This window comes from Oryctolagus cuniculus, chromosome 3, assembly GCF_964237555.1.
Source record: "Oryctolagus cuniculus chromosome 3, mOryCun1.1, whole genome shotgun sequence".
NCBI lineage: Eukaryota > Metazoa > Chordata > Mammalia > Lagomorpha > Leporidae > Oryctolagus > Oryctolagus cuniculus.
This window is the reverse complement of record NC_091434.1, coordinates 143640767-143665205: the sequence shown is the minus strand read 5'-3', so window position 1 is coordinate 143665205 and position 24439 is coordinate 143640767. Positions and strand designations below refer to the sequence as shown.

The 24439-nt window shown below is 39.0% G+C and overlaps 1 protein-coding gene across 13 annotated transcripts in view; it reads left to right on the top strand.

Annotated features, from left to right (window-relative positions):
* The window catches only part of MAGI2 (membrane associated guanylate kinase, WW and PDZ domain containing 2), a 1584028-nt gene that overhangs the window by 389231 nt on the left and 1170358 nt on the right, over positions 1-24439 (top strand). The window lies entirely within an intron of this gene.

Below are 24439 nucleotides of genomic sequence, written 5' to 3'. Positions count from 1 at the left end.
ATCAAATCAGGAAGCCTAAAGTGTTCAGAATATTCTCCTTTGCTTAAAAATCAACTGATTATGGTATTTAATCACATCTAAAAAATGCCTTCCCAGCAACATCTAGCTGAGAACTTTATGGACTAATGAGCCTTTAGCCTGGCCAGGCAGATACACATCAAAAAATGGTCACCATATCCCTTTCTCTCTATCTCATGTGTGTGTGTGATTAAACCAGCCAGCGTATTTTTGAAGTGACTGAATGTTTATGTTCTTCCTTACTTAAAAATGATGGTTTCTTTAACTATCATGAGAATATAGTGACTTTTGAGTAGGAGCTTTTTGTTCTTAAACGGAAAGACAGTATTTATAGAAAGAAGTTATTTCTTAATGAGTTAATACAATCAACATGATTTTAATCAAACTATCAGACAGTTGTTAAAATTTCCAAAATGTTGCTAAATTTCAGGAGACGCCATAAATTTATGCAAAATACTATGGATTTCAGCAAGATGAGAGCAGAAAAAAGTGAGCTTAAAGAAATAAAAGACTTAGAATTTGCTTACCTTTAAGTCAGCAATTAAAGGTCTCTTTTTTTCTAAAGGATGCAATCAAATATATGTACAGATTTAGCTTAGGTATATTGATTGCAATCTATTTGTAAGAGCAAAAATAGTTGCCAGCATCTTAATTTTTCAAAAAAGTTCAAATTGATTAAATGAATTCAATGCATACATATAATATATAGTCATAAAATAATGTTGTGAAAAATATGGCACAAAATATGTCTAAAATAGATGATTATGTGAACAAAAGTGAGATATAAAGCACACATACCATAGTTACTTTTTGATAATATATATATTTTTATGCATGTATATAATATATACATCCACCACAAAATGCCAGAAAAAACTATAAAATATTATTGGAGTGAAAGTATCTTTCTTAAATTAACATCAAAAGCCCAAAAGAAACATAGTAATTGATTTGACTACATAGGAATGTAGGGTTACAAATAATATGGTAGACAGAATTTAAAGTCAAGCCAGTCTTCTCAGGAGAGAAGTATTTTAGCATAGTATAAATAAAAATATGATTAATTAATTTTAATTTTTGAGAAAAGTAGAAAATGAACCGAAAGCTAAAGAAGTTACAAAATAAGATTCAAATGACTAATAGAAATTTTAGTTGTTTAACCTGATTAAAACTTTTTAAAAATATATGAATGAAAACAATGACATAACATTTTTACTAATTACATTGGAATGAGGATACACTCATTTTTTTTCTTTTGGACTTTAAAAGATTGATTTATGGCCGGTGCCATGACTCAGTAGGCTAATCCTCTGCCTGTGGCGCCGGCACCCAGGGTTCTAGTCCCAGTCAGGGCGCCAGATTCTGTCCTGGTCGATCTTCTTCCTGTCCAGCTCTCTGCTGTGGCTCGGGAGAGCAGTGGAGGATGGCCCAGGTCCTTGGGCTCTGCACCCACGTGGGAGACCAGGAGGAAGCACCTGGCTCCGGGCTTCGGATCAGCGCAGCCACAGGCCGCAGCAGCCATTAGGGGGTGAACCAACAGAAAAAGGAAGACCTTCCTCTCTGTCTCTCTCTCTCTCCCACTGCACACTCTGCCTGTCAAAAAAAATTAAAAAATAAAAAAAAATTAAAAAAAAGAGATTGATTTATTAGTTTTGAAAGTCAGAGTTACAGAAAGCAAAGGAAAGACAAAGTCAGAGAGAGAGCTTGCAGCCGCTGGTTTACTCTGTAGGTAACAGCAGCTCTTACTTTCTGTCTACAACTCTGTATGTCCTGGATATCTCTGTATTTGGAAAGTAAAATAAAATAGAAACGTTCCTATCCTATTGGCCTGAGGTTAGCTAGAAAACAATATTTTTAAGGGTATTTTGATTATACACACTAAATGGTTAGGATTCTGTATTACCTTTGACCACAGTATGCTATATTGATGGTCTATTCTAAGATAATTTCACAGCGTAGCACAAATAAACTGTTAAATGAAAAAAAAAAGTAATAGGAATTTCAGTTTGTAACACAAGAGTTAAATGAATTCTGTTAAAATCATAGAATGTAATAATATGCAGCCACTCAGAATGATAGTTCAGAGGATTCATTCAGTTCAAAAATGAAAGAAGCTGTTTATGAAACAGCACAGGCAGCTTAAGATTCTTATACAATTGTTTGCACACGTAAGTGCTCAGAGAAAAGTCAAGAAGGTTATACAGTTATTTACAATAGTTAATTTGTGATCTCTTTATATTTCTAAATTATTTATTCTAAGTTTTCTAAGATGAGCCTAGATTACATTTTGATAAAAAGGATTTTTAAAGTTACTTCAAATATTGAACTTTAGTGGAGTTCAGTATTACTGTCTCTCAAGATAAGTATAAAGTCTTATAGGTTGAGTCTAAGACCTCTAAGAATGCCCTCCGGCAGGCTTTTGCATTTTCTTGTTTGTTTATTCTAGAACTTTAGATTATGCTCCATGATTTTCTTCCTTTGGGTAGTAGATAAAGCATTGTATTTTGCTTTCATAATGAAACTGAACTTGGTATACTATCTGATGCTCAGTTTTTTTTTTTAACCATTTTCCATAAAATGTTCACTAGTTTTATCCTTTAAGCAACTGAAATCACTAAAGGGAAGATTTACATTTAAATCTATTTAATGTTCAAACTATTATCTAAATCTAACTATTCTGCCTTCCAGCACGCTGACATTACCCTCTGGAGGCCCAAAGAGAGAATTTTTTTTTAAATATGTTCTTTTAAATTCTCTACTGAAATGAGAAAATAAGTGATTATTCAGAGACCAGCAGCTTTACAAATCTCTTGCTTTTTCACCATACTGTGCATAACTGTAGACTGAGAACGATTCTCCTTTCTCCCTGCCCTCTCTGGAACATGCTCCAAGTCTATGGATCCACTCACCTCATGATCTCAAAGGCAGACAGGACCCTGAGCTACAGATAGGTGTATGAGAAATCTTCACAATTTGGTATGTGAGACAACCACCTGTGTGCTCTTTGACAGGCTCAAGCATTTGTTTATTTTTTTTTAAGATTTATTTATTTATTTGCTTGAAAGGCAGAACAACAGAGAGTGAGAGACACCAGGAAAGAGATCTTCCAGTAACTGGTTCACTTTCTACATGGCTGAAGCAGCCTGGGCTGGGCCAAGCTGAAGCCAGGATCCAAGAACCCCATCTGGGTCTCTCACATGGGTGGCAGAGGCTCAGGTACTTTAGTCAACATCTGTTGCCTTCCCAGATACATTACCAGGAAGCTCAGTTGGAAACAGAACTATCGGAACTTGGGACTTGAACCAGCACTCTGATAAAGGCTGCCTGAGTCACAAGCTGTGGTTTAACCCACTGTGCCACAACAGCAACTCCTGGCTCAAACACTCTTGGACATGCAAAATTAATTATAGAAACTTAAGAGGGAAAGAGGATTAGCATTACAGTCCCAAGTTAGGTTCTGTTTAAATAGCCTACCAAGTTTCTCAGTATTTTGCTCTGACCCACACATCTCAGTGCCCAAACTGATCATACTAATGATATTTTTGAAAAAAAATTATTTATATATTTTCACTTTGCTTGCAAGACACATACAGGAGGGGTGAGAGAGAAAGGGGGAGAAAGACACAGAGAGAGAGAGAGAGAGAGAGAGAGCCTTCTATCTGCTTGTTCTCTTCCCAAAAGCTCACAACAGCTGTGGCTGAGCCAGACCAAAGCCAGGAACCTTGAACCCAATCCAGGTCTTCTACATGGTGGCAGGAACTTATGTACTTGATTCATCATCTGCTGCCTCCCAAGATGCACGTTAACAGGAAACTGGAATCAGGAGTGGAGCTGGGACTCAACCTCAGGCAATCTGGTGTGGGATGGGATGTCGGCATTCCAAATGGTGTCTTAGCATTGAACCAAATACCTTCTTTTATTAATGCTTTTTACCTCAGCCTTGAGAACAAAAAAAGTAATAATGTTCTGTAAATATGAAGAGTTCCATGCAATGGTACCAGTTAGGATTGCGAGCTTTAGTATGAGTGACAGGAAAGACTAAATGAACAGTAGCATAACTGCAGCTTTCTGACGTGTCTCATTCTGCTTCTCTCTTCGGCATAATTCTCCCAATTCATGGTGCAAGGAAGCTGCTTACGCACCAATAATGACACCTGCATTCCAACAATCCAGGCAGCAAGAAGGAGGAAGAAAAGACCAGAATAATGATTGTGCACCAACTGTTTGTAAGACACTTTTTGAAAGTGGTCATATGTCTTTGCTGCTATATAGATGCCTGAAAGCCTTAAAAATATAATACATGATAGTATAATTTTCAGGCGTCTCTGTGACTAGTAAAAAATTGGGAGTTTTTTGCTAAGTGGTACTAGTGCAACTAGTTACCATAAGCAACACAAATAGATATATCTCATCTTTCCTTGTTATCTGCCTTGATCCTGTCTCTTTGTTGTAGATTCTGTCTCTTTGTTAGAGTCTATCTGGCTGGGCAGGTGAGAAAGAGACAGAGAAGGAAAGAAGGTGATCATCCATCCAAGGGTTCATTCCCCAAATGGTTAAAATCTCCAGGGCTAGGCCAGGATGCAATAATTATTCTATTTTATTAAGAGTTGTTTTTAATCTCTTATAGTTCCAAACTATACATTTGAAGTGTGGGGCCAGCATTATGGAGCAGGTAAAGCCACCACCTGTGACTCCAGCATCCCATATGGGTGCCAGTTTGTGTACTTAGTGCTCCAGTTCTCATCCAGCTTCCTGCTAATGGCTTGCAAAGAGCAGTGGAATATGGTCCAAGACCTTGGGGCCCTGAATCCATGTGGGAGACCCCGATAAAGCTCCTGGCTCCTGGCTTCGACCTGGCCCAGCTCTGGCTTTTGTGGCCATCTGGGGAGTGAAACAGCCAATGGAAAAATCTCTCTCTCTCTCTCTCTCTCTCTCTCTCTCTCTGTAACTCCTTCAAAATAAATATATAAATCTTTAATCATAAAAAAGAAATTTAAAAGGAGTTGTAAGTATGTAACTGAAGGAAAAAACAATATAGATAGGGTCCAACACTGTCTGTACTTTCAGGTATCCTTTTGGGGTCTTGGAATACATAAGTATGGACAAGGGGAGCCTAGGACTATTTCAAGCTTTTAGTAAGGATTAATCAGTAAAGATTAGATAATAAGTACAAGCATACTATTCACAGCCGCATTTTATCCTGAACTGCAAGTCTCTCTTGGAGAACTAAGTTGAGTTCCCCATAGTTTGGGGTCATCTTGAGTTCCTGGCTGTCAGGAAATTTATAGTGCTTCTGGTTGATAGTGAGGGAAGCTTCAGACCCTTGAGGAAAGGGAAGCCAAATGATGCATGGATGCAATTTAGTCACTTTATTTTTTAAGTTCTTTCCATACATAAAAAATCCATGTTTTTAAGTTCCATCCATATGGATGAATCATATTAATAGTGACTGAATCCTTTGTTGAAGAAAGGCATGAATCACACGAGTATTAGATAAATATCAAGGTCCCCATAGATTTTAATTCCTTAATTTTTAATTCCTTAAAAGAACATTGTGGGACCAGTGCTGTGGCATAGTGGGTAAAGCCATCCCCAATAGCACCAGCATCCCATATGGGCACCAACTAGTTCGACTCCCAGATGCTCCACTTCCTATCTAGCTCCCTGCTAATGTGCCTGGGAAAGCAGTGAAATATGGCCCAAGTTATTGGGCCCCTGAACCCATGTGCAAGACCTGGATGATGCTTCTGGCTCCTGGCTTCTGCCTGGACCAAGAACATTGTGTAACATGGGCAGGTCTGAATGTATATTCATTGTATTGGTCAGAACTTGGAAGGAAGCAGACAATATATTCAAATGAATCATTCAAAAGAGTAAACTAAAGACACCCTTTGTGAAAGGATGACCAGACTGTGGCAATGATGTGTGGAAAGCACTGTGTGGAATGAGATTTTGGTATGGCAAAGAGTTTAGGATGGTGAGATACCTAGGACTAGCAAGAGAAGGAAATTGTTACCCAAGAGACTTGATGGTACATGGCAAAGGCAGAGAAAGTGAAGACCATGATAGAATGATTTCTTGGCAGGATTTGTGGCTACTGCCAAGACTGCTTTCTGACTTTACTGGCACTAGGGAATACCTACTCTAATCTTTTTTCTTCCTCACTGTGACCACCTGCTTGAGTGGTGCACTGGTCTAATTTAATTGAAAACAACAGGACACAGGCCACGTACAGAGGTCAGCCTGCATGGTATTTCCAGGGCCAACACAAGGAGATAGAGGTATGGAAAAGAACTAGCGTATTCCCAGCAGCTTCCATTGGCAGACTCAGCTCAGTCCCATCTTCTGGACTCCTTAACATCCAGAACAGGTTTGTAGAATGAAACAGTTCATTCCCCTTTTTGGATCCTACATCAAACTGGTCCTCTGTTGGAAGCTTCTGACCTTTGTGCCTTAGGGTATAAATACTACTTATTCTGAGCCTTGGACACAGTTTTTCCTAGCTGAGCTTCTCCAAGCATGAGTTACTCTCTTTTATCCTGATGTCCTAATGATCTAATCCATATAGCTTGTGTCTAAATTCTGGCTCAAGCAATTAAGGAAATAGAGCTTCTGTTGATTGATTTATAAAATTGGAGGGCTAGAAAACCTCAAATGTTCAATTATAAAGTTCTTTGTAATCCCTGACCTGAAGGACATGGTAATATTTTACCAAATATGAATTTTCTGTCTTTATATGTTTAATATGAAAACATTTCTTTCTAAACAGCTTGAAAACAACAGACTATTTAAGAGTTTAATGTAAGTAGACCATGGGTCATGCTTTACAAAGAGAATGAAATGGTAAGACTGTGGAGGAACAGTCTTTTTCTTTTCTTCCTACTATTTGTTGAACTCTTTACTTAACATAGAATTAATCATATGTGTATAAAGTCAATTGAAAATAGATCTCAGTAAAAAATAAGTGTGGGAATGAGAGGGAGGAGGAAATTTGTAACTGGAAAGCTGTATAGTTATGCATACATTCCTACCAACTTATTTCTAAGGTTACAATTTAAAAACTTGCCATGTGACCCAAAATCCCACTAAGTTGGGTGGTAAAAATGCCATCTTAAGTGTTAAAATGACCAGATTAAGTGTTAAAGTGATAATATAGATAGGATTATGTGTTAAAGGTATCATATAAATAAGATCAAATGTCTGCTAATAATAATAGGTAGAATTAAAAAGGAGAGAATGTTCCAACATGGGAAGCAGTCCACACAGTAGACTCATAGAATGATAATCTCTTTTAACAGCACTCTTACCTCAGAATCAGCCCTTAAGGCATTCTGGTCTGGCTGAAAAGCCCATGAGAACACTTCAGGCATGGAAAGCCAAGACATTGTGGCAAAAATATGTCCTGCATGAAGGATCTTTGTGAGAGAGACCCCAGTTGAAAGAAGGGGCCATCAAAGAAGGATATACTGTTCTCTAAAGGGAGGAGAGACCGTCCACTTTGCTTTTGGACTCAAAAGACTTCTGTAGCCTGTGCAGTTCATTTCAAGAGCACCAGGTAGTCACTGATGTCATACATAAGAGTGTTAATTGTTAATTTAACAAGAGTCACTGTGCACTAACTCCCCATGCAGGACCTCTGTCCTCAATGAGTTGTATTGAGAGTTAACTATAGAACCTGTTCTCAAATACTTTTGTGTTTGTGTGTGTGTGTGTGTGTGCAAATTGTTGAACCTTTACTTAGTATAGAGTTGGTATTCTGTGTATAAAGTTAATTGAAAATGAACCTTAATGGATAATGGGACTGGGAATAGGAGAAGGAGGAGGAGGTGGGGTGGGAGAGAGGAGTTGGGAGGGCAGGTATGGTGGGAAGAATCACTATATATTCCTAAAGTTGTACTTATGAAATTTGTATACATTAAATAAAAGGTTTCTTTGGGGAGAAAAGTGACAAACCACTTGAGGTTGATGGAATTACCACTGAAAGAAAAAGAGGGACTGATGTTGTAGCTCAGTGGGTTAAACTGAGTCTTGCAGCGTCACCACCACCCATATGTTGGAGTCCCAGCTGCTTGGCTTGGGATCCTGCTCACTGCTAATGTATCTGAGAAGGCAGCAAGTGATGGCCCAAATACTTGGGCCCCTGCCACCCATATGGGAAACCAGGCTGGAGTTTCTGATTCCTGGCTTTGGCCAGGCCTATCCCTGGCCATTGTGACACTTTGGGAAGTAAGCCAACAGATGATGATACCTCTCTCTCTCTCTCTTCCTCTGATCTCTCTCTCTCCCATTCCGTCTTTCAAGTAAATGAATTAAATTAAAAGGGAGAGAGAGAGAGAGAGACAAAAACAGACAGATAAAGCCAGATATCCATAGGCCTCAAGAATCAGAAATCATTAGCTCCTGAGTTACAATAAGGAATGCACTGAGCATTTTATGTACAAAGTCAAACAGAAAAAAATTACTAGTTCCTGTGCCATCGGCAACTGTGTAAAACTTATTCATAAACATCTGGTTAAAACTAGAGATCTGGGAGCTCCTGAAAAGTTTCTGAGAAAGAATAAGATGTACAGGGAGATTATCAGCCCTGAATTCATAGTCATTCATTTAAGCTGTAGAGATGGCATTGGGATCTCTTTGTTTTTATTGTTGTTGCTATTGATTTATTTGGAGGGAGGTTAAAAAAATTACTTTCATAGGCTGAGTCTTTCAACCTTGCTTTTCCAATAGGAATTTAAATTTTCTTATATAAAAATCATAGAATTTTTCAAGAACTTTATAAAATATCTTATGAGCATTATAAAATATCTACATCACATGGTATGAAAACAGATATTTAGGAACTTCTCACGACTTACCACCTAGCAAATCAATCAAACAAGGCCCAGTTACATGTAAACCCCAATCATTCACTTGAACAAAATTTTTTAGTGCATTATGAAATATACTACCTTGGTAAATTTCATAATGGCTTAGAATCTGACCTTTTATCTTTTCATTACAGACAGAAGTGTAATATATATTAATAAAAACTGGAGTTTTTATTTAATTTTATTTCTCAGAATGAATCATATGCCTTTTCTTTTTGTCTTCTGGTGAATACAGTTTACATTGTGTACCAAAGAATAGCAAGAAAATAAAACTCAATACCATAGTGTCCAATAGAGTCAGCCAAGTATGGCTCCTGCGTCAAATCTGATCCACTTCCTGTTTGTTATGACTGTGACCTGACTGTGGCTGTTGCATTTTTAAATTGTTGAAATATTTCAAAAGAAAAATAATTTGTAATATGAGAATTATATGGCATTCAAACATCAGTGCTTGTTAATAAATTTGTGTGTGAGCACAGCCATGGCCAGTCCTTGATGTCATGCCTAGGACTGCTACATTGGCAGAGTTTAGTAGCTGTAGCAATGACCATATGACCTAAGAAACTTACTTAGTCCTTGGCAGAAAACATACAGGATGCTATTAACATGCATTTTCTTGAGGTCCGCATCCTGGGCATCCTATATGGACACCAGTTCAGGTCCCAGCTGTTCCACCTCCAATCTGCTCCAATTCCAATCCAGCTTCCTGCTGGTGTATTTGGGAAGGCAGTGGAGGATGGCCCAGGTCCTTGGGACCCTGTGCTCATATGGGAGACCTGGATGAAGCTCCTGGCTCCTAGCTTTGTCCTGGCCCAACCCTGGTCTGTGTGGCCATTTGGGGAGTGAACCAGCGGATAGAAAAATTCTCTCTCTCTCTCTTTTTCTCTCTCTCTTTCTCTCTTTCTCTCCTCTCTCTTTCTGACTCTGCCTTTCAAATAAGTAAATAAAAATATTTTTTAAAGAGATGCATTTTCTTTTAAAAAGATATATAAATAGTATTTAAACCACAATATCCTACTATCTATTTGTAATCTATTAAATCTAATATCTTTTAAAGACTGAGTAAGTCTTTAAAAGACTTACTTTAAAGTAACAGGAGTTACTAAAATTGGTTATAAGAAATCAATTCTGTGTTCTGCATTAATAACAGTATAATTGTTCCCTTTTAGTCAGTTTAGTCTTAAGAGTAATTTGCAACAGTGGTTGAAATCTTGCCACTCCAAACATTCTCCTTTAGAGGAATTGTGGTTGCATCAAAGATGTTTCTCTGAGAACATTACGATGCTTGGTGTGACATTTCATAGACTTTGGAGATGTAGGTTTATTTGGCTGAAGATTGCTTTCTCTCTCTCTCTCTCTTTTTTTTTTTTTTTTTTTTTTTTTTTTTTTTTTTTGGTGGGGTGGGAGGGCAGCAAGCTTCAGAGGAATTATTTTCAGTGATGAGGAACTTGAGAGACAATAGAATCAAAACCGAGAGGTCTTAAGCACTGTGAGAACCAAGGATAAGAGTAAGCAAATATTATCCACTGTGAGTAAATGCTGAACAAGAGACTCTTGGAAAAGAAGATAATACGAGGTAATATCTGTTAAACTTCAGGGCACTAATGCAGAATGAAACAGGAAGATTTAAAAGTTTTATAAAGCAAAAGGGGCTCTTAAATCTTAATATCAAAGTGGAACTGCAATGAAAAAGACAAACTAGGTGCTGAGCTATGCACTATTGTGGGAACAGTGTGTGATAAATCAAGAAAGTGGTCATATATAGTATGAGGGATGAAATTCACCCAATATTTAATACAGTATCAGGATTCACCTTCAATATACTTTTCATGTGGTCCACAGATTCCTTGGATAAAATTTACCATGTAGGTTTTGATTCTTTCTCAAATAGAGAAGAAAGTTTTCATTTCTGTGACAGATGGCTTAGAAACCCAAGTATAGCATTGAAATCTATCAGCCATAATTTCTTATCTAACCACAATTGATTTTAAATTTAGGTTTCATGTACTTAATTTAATTCATTCTTTTATGGATTTGTGTCTCATGAGCTACAAATTCAGATCTGCTTTTGCTATGGCTATGATAGCTTTAAGAACATGTTTTAGACAAGTCAGCTAATATTCTATAGGAAGCATCATCAACCAATGAATTTACATTGTAAACTAACTATATGACAGTCTTCAGTATCCATCTCTCTTCCTAAATGATCTAAGTGCCACTACTTATTATTTCCAATTATAAAATAAGGAGGAATGCCTTATGAACAGGCACTTTTGTAAAAAGGTAATACACTATTGTAAATATCAAACAAAACATAAAAATATAAAAGTAAATGGATCCAGATAATTGATATGTGAGGAGAGGGAAAAGATTTACCTATTATGAGTAACAGAAAATTAATGAGTACAGATATTATCTATACAATTAGCTCATTATTATTCCTACATAATTAAAAACTATCAATCAGAGCAAACATGAAAATATTAACTACAGGCTTGAATTGTTATAAGCAATATTAAATGAACATAGTTTTCTTATAGGGGAAACTTCAATTGATTATTGAAAGTGAAATATTCTGTATTTCATTACTTGAGTAACATGTATCACACATGAATATCCATTAAATAAGTGATTCTACACTGATTGATTGTGAAAGCCTCAATGAAGCATTTTTAGCATTCCATAACCTAATATTTACAACTTTATATTCATTATAAAGGCTTTGTTTAAACATTACCTTACCTCTGTATATTGTATTAAATCTATGTCAATGGTAAATAGTGAACATAAGAATAATTTTAAGAAATCTTAATATATTTTTTGCCTTTCTTTGATTAACTGGCACAAATCATCCCATTTGTATACACAGAAGAACTTTTCTTCATTTTACTTCTAAGATGTTCCAGAACTTGACTCTAATATTATTTAATTTGAATGCAACCACTTATTCCTGAATATCTTGTTAAAATTCTGATATTCCTATTGAACAGTTGCCTATTGAGAGAAAACTATCATGATATTGCACATTCCTTGAAAGCAATTGAATTTTTCTATTTTCTTTTATTCTATTTATGAAAAAGATGATTAGAGCAAATTGCATTATTTTGAATTCATCCTACTTTAAAAAAAGAACAAATATGTTAAATCTTTTTGTGTCCATTACTTAGACCAAAAATAACCTTAGTAAATACTTACATTTATAATCATGTGCCACATAGGATGCTTCTATTAAGCTACACAATGCTTGCCCATGTAAGAATTTAATGGAACTGAAAATTCTCTATTAGCTAGTAGCATTTTAACTATCATAATGTAGTAGCCAAATACATTACTCACATGTTTGTGATGATGCTGGTGTAAACCAATATACCACAATGCCAAAACTGCATCAAAGTATGCCACATAGAGTTATGTGGTATACAATGATTGGTCATAATAATAAGCAGCTTTGTTACTGGCTTATATATTTGCTATACTGTACTTTTTATTATTATTCGAGAGTATATTCCTTAAACTAATAAAAAGAAAAGTTTTCTGTAAAGCAATATATAGGCTTACACCACCAGCAACCTCATACATCTCATTTTTTTATTTTATCAAGAAGGCTTGTCAAATGATTGGCATTTGGATATGTTCCCAGAAGTGATATAGCTGGGTCATATGGTAAACATATTTTCCATTTTTTAAGGAATTTTATACTGTTTTCCATAATGGCTAAATTAAGTTGCATTCCACCAACAATGTTTTAGGGTTTCCTTTTTTCTATTTCTATATCCTCACCTGAATTTGTTATTTTTTGGCTTTTGGATTACAGCCATTCCAATTAGAGTGAGATGATATCTCATTGTAGTTTTATTGGTGTTTTCCTGATGGCTAGTGATACTGAGCATGTGTTCATGTGTTTGTTGGCCACTTATAGTTCTTTTGAAAAATGTCTATTCAGATCCTTTTTCCATTTCTTAACTGGATTGTTTGTTGTATTGTTGAATTTCTTGACCAATATGCACATGAAAAGCTCAACATAATTAGTCATTAGAGAAATGCAAATTAAAACCACAGTGAGACAGCATTTCTTGCTAACTCGGATGGTGGGTAAAATGCAGAAAAATGGAAACTCATGCTTTCCTGCTAAAATTGTGAAATGGTGTAGCCATTTTGGTAGATATTTGAGTAGTTCCTCAAAAAGTTAAACATAGAATTACCTATGATTCAGTAATTCCATTTACCGATAAATACCCAAATACATGAAAACTATGTCAACACAAGGGGCATGAGGGGCAGGCATTGTGGTGCAGAGGGTTAAGTCAAGTCATGCAACACCAAATCGCATATCAGAATGCTGGTTCCAGTCCCAGCTATTCTGCTTACCATCCAACTTCCTGCTGATGCACCTTCCAAGGCAGATGATGGCCAAGTATTTGGGCCCTGCCACCCATGTGGGAGACTGAGATGGAGTTTCTGGCTGTTGGCTTACCCTGACCCAGCCTCAGAAGATGGGGCATTTGGGAGTGAACCAGCAAATAAATTCTCTCTCTCTCTCTCTCTCTTATTCTTTCTCTCTCCAACCTCTGCTTTTCAAATTAATAAGTAAAACAAAATAACTTATATATGAATATTCATACATTACAACATTATTCATAATAACCAAAAAGTAGAATCAACTGAAGTGTGTATCAACTGATGAGTGGATAAACAAAAAATATTCAATATCCAGTCATGAAAAGAATAAAGTACTAATATCTGCTACCACATGGATGAGCCTTGAAAACATTCCTTGCTCTTCTTGGCTTTAGCCTGGCATAGCCCTGGCTGTTGCAAGCAATTGGAGAGTAAGCCAGTGAATGGGGAATTTCTCTGTCTGTGTATGTCCCTGGCCCTTTTTGTATCTCTCCTTTTCTCTGTGTTTCAATCAACAGAATAAATGAATAGAAGTTAAAAGAAAAAACAGAAAACATGTTTGCTAAGTGAAAGAGTTAAGACACAAAATACCATGTGTTATGTGATTCCATTTCTATAAAATGTCCAGAATAGGTAAAGCCATAAGGACAGAAAATAAATTAGTGACTGCCTTGGGTTGTGATGAGGGGAAAATGAGAACTGACTGAAAATGGGAATGTTTACCTTATTTTAGGTGATGAAAAATGTTCTAGGGTTAGATAGTAGTGATTTTTCCACAAATTTTTAATGACCTAATGACCATTGAATTAAACACTTTAAAGGAGAATGAACATTATGATGTATAAATTTTGTTACAACAAAGGTGCTATTGAAGAATAAATAAAATAAATAAAATTTCCTTGTACTTAATCATTCAGCAATTGTAGTTATGAACAAACTCCAGTAGAGAAGGACATTTCACAGTTATGATAATATCCTAATGAAGATCATGTAGTTACTATGTCATTATTTTTTGAGATTGGAAATCATTTGTAATTATACTAGATATTTTATTAGATTATATTAGAAATCTCAACAACCACCAGTAAAAACATAATATGTATGCTGAAAAAAAATCAAGATTCTATCAGAGAGATAAGTAACAGATCTTGTTACCACGCAATTCAGTAGCTATAGCCCATCCTATTCATTTATCTGAAACACTTTGGGAATTAGGGTTAATAAAAATAGCTAAAATAATATGATGTTTGAAGCATAAACGTTCATTTCAGTTTCGTGGTTTTGAAGTGGGTTTTATGAAGAGTCTAAGCTGGAAAGCTTCATTTTTCCTTACCAGTGTAGTCCATATTGATAACGTTCTAATATGAACTACATAAGAATACTATCTTCTCTTGATTCTGGGGGCAGGAGAGGCAGGAGAAAGAACCAGGTAGTTCCTTAAAGATTTTATTATGATTATACTTACCTGTTGCACTATTAAGTTATCAAAATGTTTAAGTTTATATACTAGATAGTTTTTAATTAAAATACAAAGAATTTTGTTTTACATTTGAGCCTGATGTTTGCAACTGATATTTCTCTTCCAGAAGTATTCTCTTCCAGAAATAAATTTTTCATTTATTCTGTATGTGCTAACTAAACTACTACCATGAGCAATGTAGATGCTAGTGATGGCATAGCACTAGACAAAAACAGATAATTGTTCTTGCTTTATAGAGCATGCACTTTGGTAGGGGAGGTAGGCGGTATTTGAGTGTTCAGATAGTTGAAGTGAAGCAATGAAATTCTTGTTAGGAGAGCTGATAATGGAATACTTAATCCAATCTAGCATGTCATGGATTTTTCTCTTAGGGAATTCCCACTGAGCTGAGATTAGTGAGATAAATTGAAATTAATCAGATACTGCACAGGTGGAGAAAAGAAAGGAAGAGTGTCCTGAACTAAGTGGTAATTTCCTCCTAAGGTTAGAAGGAAATTGATATGTGACAGCAAGTGTGTGAACTCTCTTGTGTATCCTTTTAAAAGAGAGCTTGTAAGGGGAGGGTGTAGACTAGGTAGGACTCACACCTGTGAGGCTGGGTAAAGAATTTTGCTTTCTGTCATAAGACAGAGGATACCAGAAGGATGTCTGTGTGAGTGTTGGGGTTAGGGGCAGAATCACATGTGGTTTAGAAAAGTTTGGGAGGCTGTTGCAAACAGCAGATACTGATAGAGCAAGAGTGAATGTGGGAAAACATGTTACGAGATAATGTAGCTTGGACTGCAGTGGTGAGATACGGAGAGAGGTCAATAGACTTGAGACAGAAGAAAATCAAAAGGAATTTTTATGGGTTCAATATTAAAAGAGAAGGAACAGTAATTATGAGATGACTCTATACTTTTATGTAATAGTTATATTTTGCAGTGTATTTGTCAACTCCATGCCCATTAGTATTTAAGATATGCTGAGGCATACTGCACACTGAAAATGTTTAATACATATTTAATGATGGATTAGACGGACTTAAAAACAAAACAAAAAAAAGCCTCAAAAAACTATTAAAAACACTTTTCTCCACGACCAGTAATTTGGAAGCTTTTTGCAGATGTTATTATAGGTCTGGGTAGGAGTAAGTAATTATTTATTTTACCTGGTTGTTAGGCAGCTGCTGGGGCCAGCAATTGGATGCACAGAATATGCATAATTTATTGACCCTTATTCAGAGACACAACAAGCTGCCCAGCTTACTTTAACTATGTTTAGCTTCATTGCACCCTGGAGAAATGTTTTGTCATTGATTGTACATTTTGGACTGTCAAAAAATGAATTTCATTAATACTGAGCCTATTTTATGATATCAATATAAATTTGGAATGTATAAAACCCATTAATTCAGTACATGCATCTAAACAGATGCTTCATATAATAAAAATGAACATTAAGGAAGGGTCACTGGCACATTTGGAGCGGTCAAAAAAGTTAAGTAATTATGAAAGAAATTAAAAAAAAAATGCTTGAGATATCAATCTGCAGATAACATAAAATTGCCAAAAGATAACTCTATTGGTAAATCATTAGTGCTGGCAATCTCTTACCCTCTCCTTCCAACACAGAATTTTATAGTATCTTGCTATTTTTAAGGAAGGAAACTACAAATTTAGTTATCAATAAAACATTGTAAAATTCTTATAAAGTTCTTCCATTTTTCAAAAAATCAAGTATACATTTGTATGTTCTCCACAACACAGATAATGGTTTAAATAAAGCAACACAGGGTGGATATTGTGGTGCAGTGTGTTATGGCTGCCTGGGACACTTGTCTTCTGTACTGGAGTTCTGGTTGTCCTTGTTACTCAGCACTTCTGACCTAGCTTCCGGTTAATGTGTATGGGAGGCAGTGGATGATGGGTTCCTACAGTACACGTGGGAGACCCAGATGGAGCTCCTGGCTCCTGCATTGGTCTGCTGCAGCCCTGCCAGTTATGGCCATCAGCATCTGGGTTGTAAACTAGAGGGTGGAAGAACCTCTTTCTCTCTTTCTCACTCTCTCTCTCTCTTTTTAAAGATTTATTTATTGATTTGAAAGTCAGAGTTACACAGAGAGAGAAGGAGAGGCAGAGAGAAGTCTTCCATCCGCTGGTTCACTCCCCAGATGGCCACAATGGCCAGAGTTGCGCCGATCTGAAGCCAGGAGCCAGGAGCTTCTTCCGGGGCTCCCACGTGGGTGCAGGGGCCCAAGGGCTTGGGCCATCTTCTTTGGCTTTCCCAGGCCATAGCAGAGAGCTGGATTGGAAGTGGAGTACCTGGGTCTTGAACCAGTGCCCAAATTGGATGGGCCTTTCAAATGAAATGGAAAGAAATAAATTTTGAAGCTTATGTAAAAAGAAAACTCTGGCCCACCCCATTCTGTATGCCCAAGTTCTCGCAGGAATTATACTTCTGCCCCGTTGCCTGTCTGAGTGTTACTGGAGAAATTGCAGGGTTCTTGTCTCCGCACAAGAAAGAATTCAGCCATGAGACAGAGAGTAGTGGGAGGTAAAATAGCAAGGTTTATTAGGGAAGGGACATCCATAAGGATGGATGGGCACCCCTCCAGACAGAGCCTGAGAGATTGGGGAGGGGGGAAGGAGCGAGGTTACATGATTGAGTAGAGAGATTACACCTGACCAGGCCAGGTGGGCTGCTCAGCAGAGAGGCAGAGGGCTGAGTGCGCAGTCTGGTTGAGGCCAGGGGTTTTTAAGGAGATGGGTCTCTGTCTTCACACATTTCCTCCTGAAACAAAGGATTTTATGGCTGTAAATACTAAGAAGCTCCTATCTGAGTTTTTCCTTGAAGGTATCAGACAGAAGGAAACCTAGCTGGTGCCATCCTGGGTTCAGAGGAAGGGTGAGCAGGACCCCCTAGAGAATGGGGATCCAGAGCAGGGTGTTTGAAATGCAGATACTGGGCTGCATCTGGGAGATTGTGGAAGATTTGTCAGGCAGAAGGGGCAGGGATCTCTGCCTGGCAGGTTATCTGGTAGAAGGGGGCAGGGCAGGATGCAAACACTGGGCTGCCCCTGAAGCATTATCGGGATAACTTTGAGATGTAGATGCATACGATGGACCTAGAAGTCTTCTCCGGAGGCCTTTGTCACACACACCTACCTAATTCATACCTAACTTCCTGCCTAACATTCCCCCCTCAAGAGGTATACCCAAAATTCTTCTTTGGGATTATGGATGGAGTTCTGTTTTCTGTAACTTCTTTGAAGCTGGCTTGTGGGCGTCGAGGGGGATTTGGGTATTTCCTCTTGCTACCTGTCTTATGGTGTGTGACAGTGGCCTTGGAAAGACTGTGCTGCTTGGTCCAGAGGGCTGCTCAGGTCGTCCAGTGGAATGGGCTGGAAGCCTTGTCTGACAACCATTTGGAGTTTGACAGCTTTTATTCTGTTAGAGACAAAACAAACAAGGGCATTAAAAACACACGGTCCAAAGAGAAGTAGCAACATTACAGACGTTATTGGGCCAAGGAGAGGAAATAGCCAGGATTTCCATGAACAGATGTCAGGCCAGAAATCCCAGCCCTGCTTGGCCTGGTCCTGGAGCTGTTTGGCTTTGTCCAGGAAAAGTACAAATTTGGGTTTGTACCTGTCCAGTCTGATTGACCCAGAGACAATATTCTTCCTGGAACATGGCACAGACACCTCCTGGAGCAGCAGTTAGCATGTCCAGTATTTATTTCTTTCATAGCCTTTTGTGACTTCCGCACACCCTCTTCAACTTACTTGAAACACTCCATCATTTCCATTCTAGTCTAGAGTAAACTAGCCATCAGGATAAAGTCATTCTTACAAACCATGTCCTTTCCTTATTAAAAAAAACTCTTTCCTTCTAACTTTCATTACCAAGAACACTCTTTTCTTTCTACCCTTCCTTACCAAGCACACATTTTTATACTTGTGGTGTTTTTCATAGAGTCTGGTTGGCTCTTTCTACCTTACTGGGAGACTGAGGTCTCCATGCAGAGTGAAGGTTCCAGGTTATTCCTAGGGCCTTACAAATCCCTTGTGTTACCTGGGAGATGAGGTAAGACCCATTGTTGTTTTGTAAAGATATTGCAAGACCAAAGTGTGGGATAACTTCCTTTAGGAGAGATTTGGTCACTTCCTGAGCTCTTTCAGTTCTGGTTGGGAAGGCTTCTACCCATCCAGTAAAGGTGCCTATAAGTACAAGCAGGTAGGTACCTATAGCATTGACAGAGGCTGTGTAAAATCTGTTTGCCAGCCTTCCTTGGGGTAAGTTCCCTTTTGCTGTATAGACCCCTGGGAGTTATTTTCTCTTGTCCTTACCTAGTTCTAGAGCTCTAGTTAAGTCATCAGTTCTGCTAACTGAGCAAAAGTTCCTGGGGGCAGAGCACGCTTCAATAAAGTGCCATGCCGTAACTGTTGTATACCCTGAGAAGCAGGTCCCATCGGACAAAGCTGCTTCCATCTATGAACCAAACTTCATCTGTGTTAGTCAGGGGGCTGTCTTTTAGGTTCCTTTTGCTGGCATAGATCAAGTCTATAGTCTCAGTACAGGAGTGGAGGGGACCACCTTCCCCCTGGGTTAGAGTAGAGCAATGCCTTATTTTTACCTGAGGGTTTTCTAGGAGGAGGACTTGATATTTTAGTATTCTACTATCTGTGAGCCAGTGAGAGCCCTTTTGCTCTAATAGAGAATTTATTTGATGTGAGGTATAAAGGGTGGTATTTTGCTCCAATGTAATTCTAGATACCTCCTCTGTCAGCAAGGCAGCTGCCGCTATCATCCTTAGGCAGTGAGGCCATCCTTGTGCAACCATGTCTAAGGTTTTAGAAAAGTAGCCCACAAGTTGCTTAACAGGTCCCAGTTCCTGAGTTAACCCTCCTAAGGTGACTCCCTGCCTCCCAGTGATGTGCAGCTAGGAGGGTCTCCCTGGATTTGGCAGTCCTAGCACAGGGACTTTAGTCATAGCATCCTTTAGCTGAGCAAAGGCTGTGGTTTGCTCTTTCCCCCAAAGGAGGGGGCTCAGCTTTAGCTGCCTGTCGAGATCCTGGTTTAGGAGCTATGCTGTTTCCCTGTATCTAGGAACCTGATAGAGAAAACTGGGACTGCCTGAAGTTTGCAGAAGTAGGAATTTGCTGAATGGCCCATATCCTCTCTGGGGCAGGTTTTCTCTCCCCAGGGGTGAGGATAAGGGTTAAATAATTAACACTCTAATGGACTAGCAATGCTCTGTTTTCCTCTGGATACCTAGTAGCTAGTTTTGCTAGGAAGTTAAGCCAATGTACAAGACTAGAGTCTCAGGCTGGGAAAAGAGACAAACCAACAAATCATTTACATTTAACCATCTACATTATGGATTATTGTGCACCCCCCTCAGGAGATAGGCCCTTTAAGTCCTCAGTGAGGACCTGTCCAAATAGGTGTAGGGCTATCTGAGTTAACTGTTATTAAAAGCCCTGTTTTTAGGAACTGGCAGGGAGGGCTTTTTAAGCTTAATGCTATTGGATAGACTTTTAAGGCCTGGCTGGGTGTGTGAGGCCCAGACCTATCCATGAGGTGCTGGAAGAGAATTGCAAGAGATGCAAATCTCCTTTAAGGGAGGCACGCTGTTGATTTGCATTACGTGGCTGGACTAGGAGGAGAACTGAATAGGAGGCTGATAGAAATAGGCAACTTACGTTTCACTGACCCTAGGCCATCCCCTCAATAGCAGTGGCTGGAGCTGGAAGCTGGGCAGAGGCTGGGCAGAGCCAAAGGCTTTTTTAGCTTGGTGCCACAAGGTCTGTGGTTCTGAACCAGGAGTCCTTCGACCCCCAGGGCAGTTCCGTGTCCAGTGGCCTTGCTCTTGGCAGAGCTGACAGAAGGCGGTTTCTGTCACAACAGCTGCTTGCCCAATGCCCTGACTCCTTATATCAGCAACAGGTGCCGTTTGGGGTGCACTGGCCTTGCTGGGTCTCCTTGACGACAGATTGCCGTGTAGAACAGTCATTGATTGGCCTGTTGCCTATCCCTACATCGCTCCTGCTGCTAGCTTGCTCCTCATTCTCCTGGTCTCTGATAAAGTAGAACATGGAGGCAGCCTCTATGATGCCAGTCAAGGGGGTGCTCAACCCAACCCTGATTTTTGAAGATTTTTTTTTAATATCAGGGTGAGTTAGAAAACTATGGTCATGGGCAAATTCTGACACTTAGTATTTTCTTGCGAGTTAAGACCGTGCCCATGAGAACTATGATCTTATAGGTAAGATCAACTGTGGTGACCTGCTTGCATACTTTGTGGTCATCAGTGCAACTTCCTATCTATCCCTCAGTTTGGTTTAAAAGGGAAGTTCTGCCCATTTACCGCATACACCGAAAAATCAATCTAGCTGTCACATTATTTAACCTCTTTTTCTGGCTATGCTGTTTGGTGCTCTATACTGTGGCCAGGCATTATTACAGAAAAGATCAGTCATCCCATACATAAGGTCTGGGGATCAAACCGTACACCACAGTGGAGAGTCCTGCAGAACAGTAGTAACTTCCCTTCTGGAAGAGAAAAGATGAGAAGTGAGGCAGCGAGTCGGGTCTCTAGCCTGACTTCCTGGGCTTTCAGATTTAACTGGCGGTTTAACCAGTGCTTACTGCGTAGCCTGACTAGGAGAAGTTGTGGCAGAGGTCTCTGCCATCCTTTGGCTTCCGGATATTTACCGTGTAGCCAGTGGGTTATGGGCCTGGGTTTCCGGGTTTAACTGGTATTACCTTGTAACCCATAAGTTTAGGTTTTGGGGCTTCCGGGCTTTCACCGTGTAGCCTGTGGACACTAGAGTTTTCTTGGGCTCCTGGAACCCAGTGCTCTAGCATCTGCCACATAACCATCTCCCGTCGTCTCTAAGTCTCTTTTGGAACACTTTCTCCCTTTTGGCTAGACCTCCTGTTTGATCCACATTTGAACTAGCAATACATTTGAACTAGCAATGCCTGGTTATTCAGCGTTAGCTGGACGGAGACTATGTCAGTCCCTCTTTAAAGGATCTGGCTTCTGAGCCAGAGACTGGAGCAGCTAGAAAGAAACATGTTTATAACTGAAGTTTAGCATCATTTCACATCTTGGCACCACTTTTAATCTAAACAGCCCGATTGGTTATTATCTCTGCAAGATGAGAGATATATCTTTTGACATCTCCAGGGGCCCTCTGGAGATACCAAAAGTCCAGAGAATTTAGAACTTGATTTTCAGAAAGTCTGTTAAAGGTGCCAAGAGAACTTAGAGTATCTGGTCAAAATAGAATTCCTTAACATCCTGAAATGACAGCCATTAATTTAGGGTGATTTTAACACTTTTAGATCAGATCTAATAATAGATACAGTGGAGTACACAATAGATTACTTTGGCAGAACATGAATTCTATGTCTCTTGTTGTCAAATAAACCAGAAATAAAAACCTTGAACATTAGAGTTAGCATACACAATCATCACATAACTCAGAATTATTTAACAGAGTCAAAAAGAGCTTACAGGACCTAACTTTAGAAATGGCAGAGTAACTGATGAAGCAGACACTGTTAAAAAGAGACGTTACAGTTTTTGCAAAAACAGATTCCAAGATTTATGATTGAGACCATTTACCAACATTAGTACACATTTTTTAAAAACCCCATTGTTATAACAGATCAGACTTCAACTTTAGGTCAGTGTAATTTTGGCATTAGCACTCAACTTAAAAAAAACTCTGTAAACAATTTTAAAATTGTAAACCTTTTAAAACTTTTCATGACTTGCTCACACCTTCTGAAACTTTACACCTGTAGTTACTATTACATAGTCTTGAATTGTCATGTATGGACAACCTATGAGAATACATGCTAACAAACTCAAATAGTCTCTCTTACCGAATTTGAGATGTTAAATGTACACATAATACATTTCCCCAAGTTTTACTTAGCACTGATGCCTAGATGACTTAAGACACTGAGTTATTAATGAATACCACACCATTATCTGAATTAAAAGTCAAAATTACATTTCCATGCTTTTAAGTAACATAAGGATAACACCTGAGCAGCAACAGGGACACTAGTGCATGTTTACAACTTTGAAAAGATCTTCATCCTTAAGAGAAACAAGTTTAAAGCATATCAAAGACATGTAAAACTGAGCAAGTGAGCCGCTGAGCAAACCAAGCAAACCTAGCAAAACTGAAGGGTGTTTGCATTAACTCAATTCTCTGAACCAATCTGTATTGGCTTACTTTAGTTAACAAAATAAAGGCTTGTATACACAGAATTTACTCTCATTTTCATAAGACCACTCCAGCTGGAAAGCAAAAACATGAATACAGCATAGGTCTGACACCATTTACAACATTTTAATACACTTCACATAATCTGAATTGACTCAAGCAGCTGTTACTTTAACAAATTTAGAGTCTCATCCTTTGAGAGTTCCAGGGATCCGACTGGAAGCCCAAAGTTGGAAGACTCGGTATAGAATTTAAACTGTCAGAGAGTCAAGCCATTTGGCCAAAATTAGTACATTTCTGATCAGTTGGGTAATCACTCAAACATTTAAAACAGACAAATAACGTAGTCTCAGTACTACGAATAGAAAAACACGAAACCTTCAAGACACATGAAAACTCTTATCAGCTAAGTCAGGGACAGCAGAACAGAAAAGAGCTGATCGTCAGCATATGAACCCATTGCTTAGGTTTCCATTAACTGCAAAGAGAAAAACCTATCAGGTTGGAAAGAGTTAATGGATTACTGTTCTCCCTCCCTTAGGTAAGGCCAGCAGTAGTATTGAATTGGAAATTCCTCCTGGAGAGGAGAAAAAAAAGCAGCCGGTGGGGGGGGGGGGGGCGCTCTCCCTAGAGGTAGAGTGCAGAGAAAGCCTGTGGTCCCCCATTTACAGGGAAGATTGCGCATGCCGGGGCCTAGCAGGACTGGCCGTGGGGTTGGGTAGGTGCGCCATTTCACCGAGTGCTGGGAACCTCCTATAATTCAACCAAAGCTAGATCAATCAGGACTACTGCAAACACTCAGTCAATGAAAACAGATAGTTAACTTTAGCTCCTTTCCAGATTCAGTCCTCAGGCAATCAAAGCTTAGCAACAGTAGTAGTTCACAAAAACTTTAAGACGCACCAGAGCTACCATAAGCTGCAAAGACTGAAAACTTTCTACCAGGTTGAAAGTGGTTAACAGGTAACAGCTTTTTCCTTTAGGTGGAGAGACCTGTGGAATTTCCCTCTCCCTTTCTCCAGGCCAGCAGTATAGGAATGCAGACCAGAAGAGCAAAAGAGTGGGGGAGGGAGCCCCGGGAGGAGGAGGAAGGCTGAAAGCCACAGAGGACTAGATGTGAGCAACTGCCCTCACCTTCCCCTACGAATCTCAGCTGGAGGAGAGCATAGGGAAAGGCCCTGATATCTGGGGTCTGAGTGGGGTTTGAAATCTCCTATCACTCAAGATTGCCCACTACCTAGTTGTCCGAGTTTACCTGGAGGGCCAATATTAGACTCGGCCGAAGCTAAGCCCTGCTCGCGTAGCAGTAGGCAGCATGACCAGGCGTCCCTCCAAGAGAGAGTCCTGCTCCTCGAGTCCCAGTCCGGCCACCGGGAAGCCAAAGCAAGCTCAGGGGATCTCCATACTCTCAGCCAAATGCCCTTCCTAATTTCCCTCCCGTTCCTT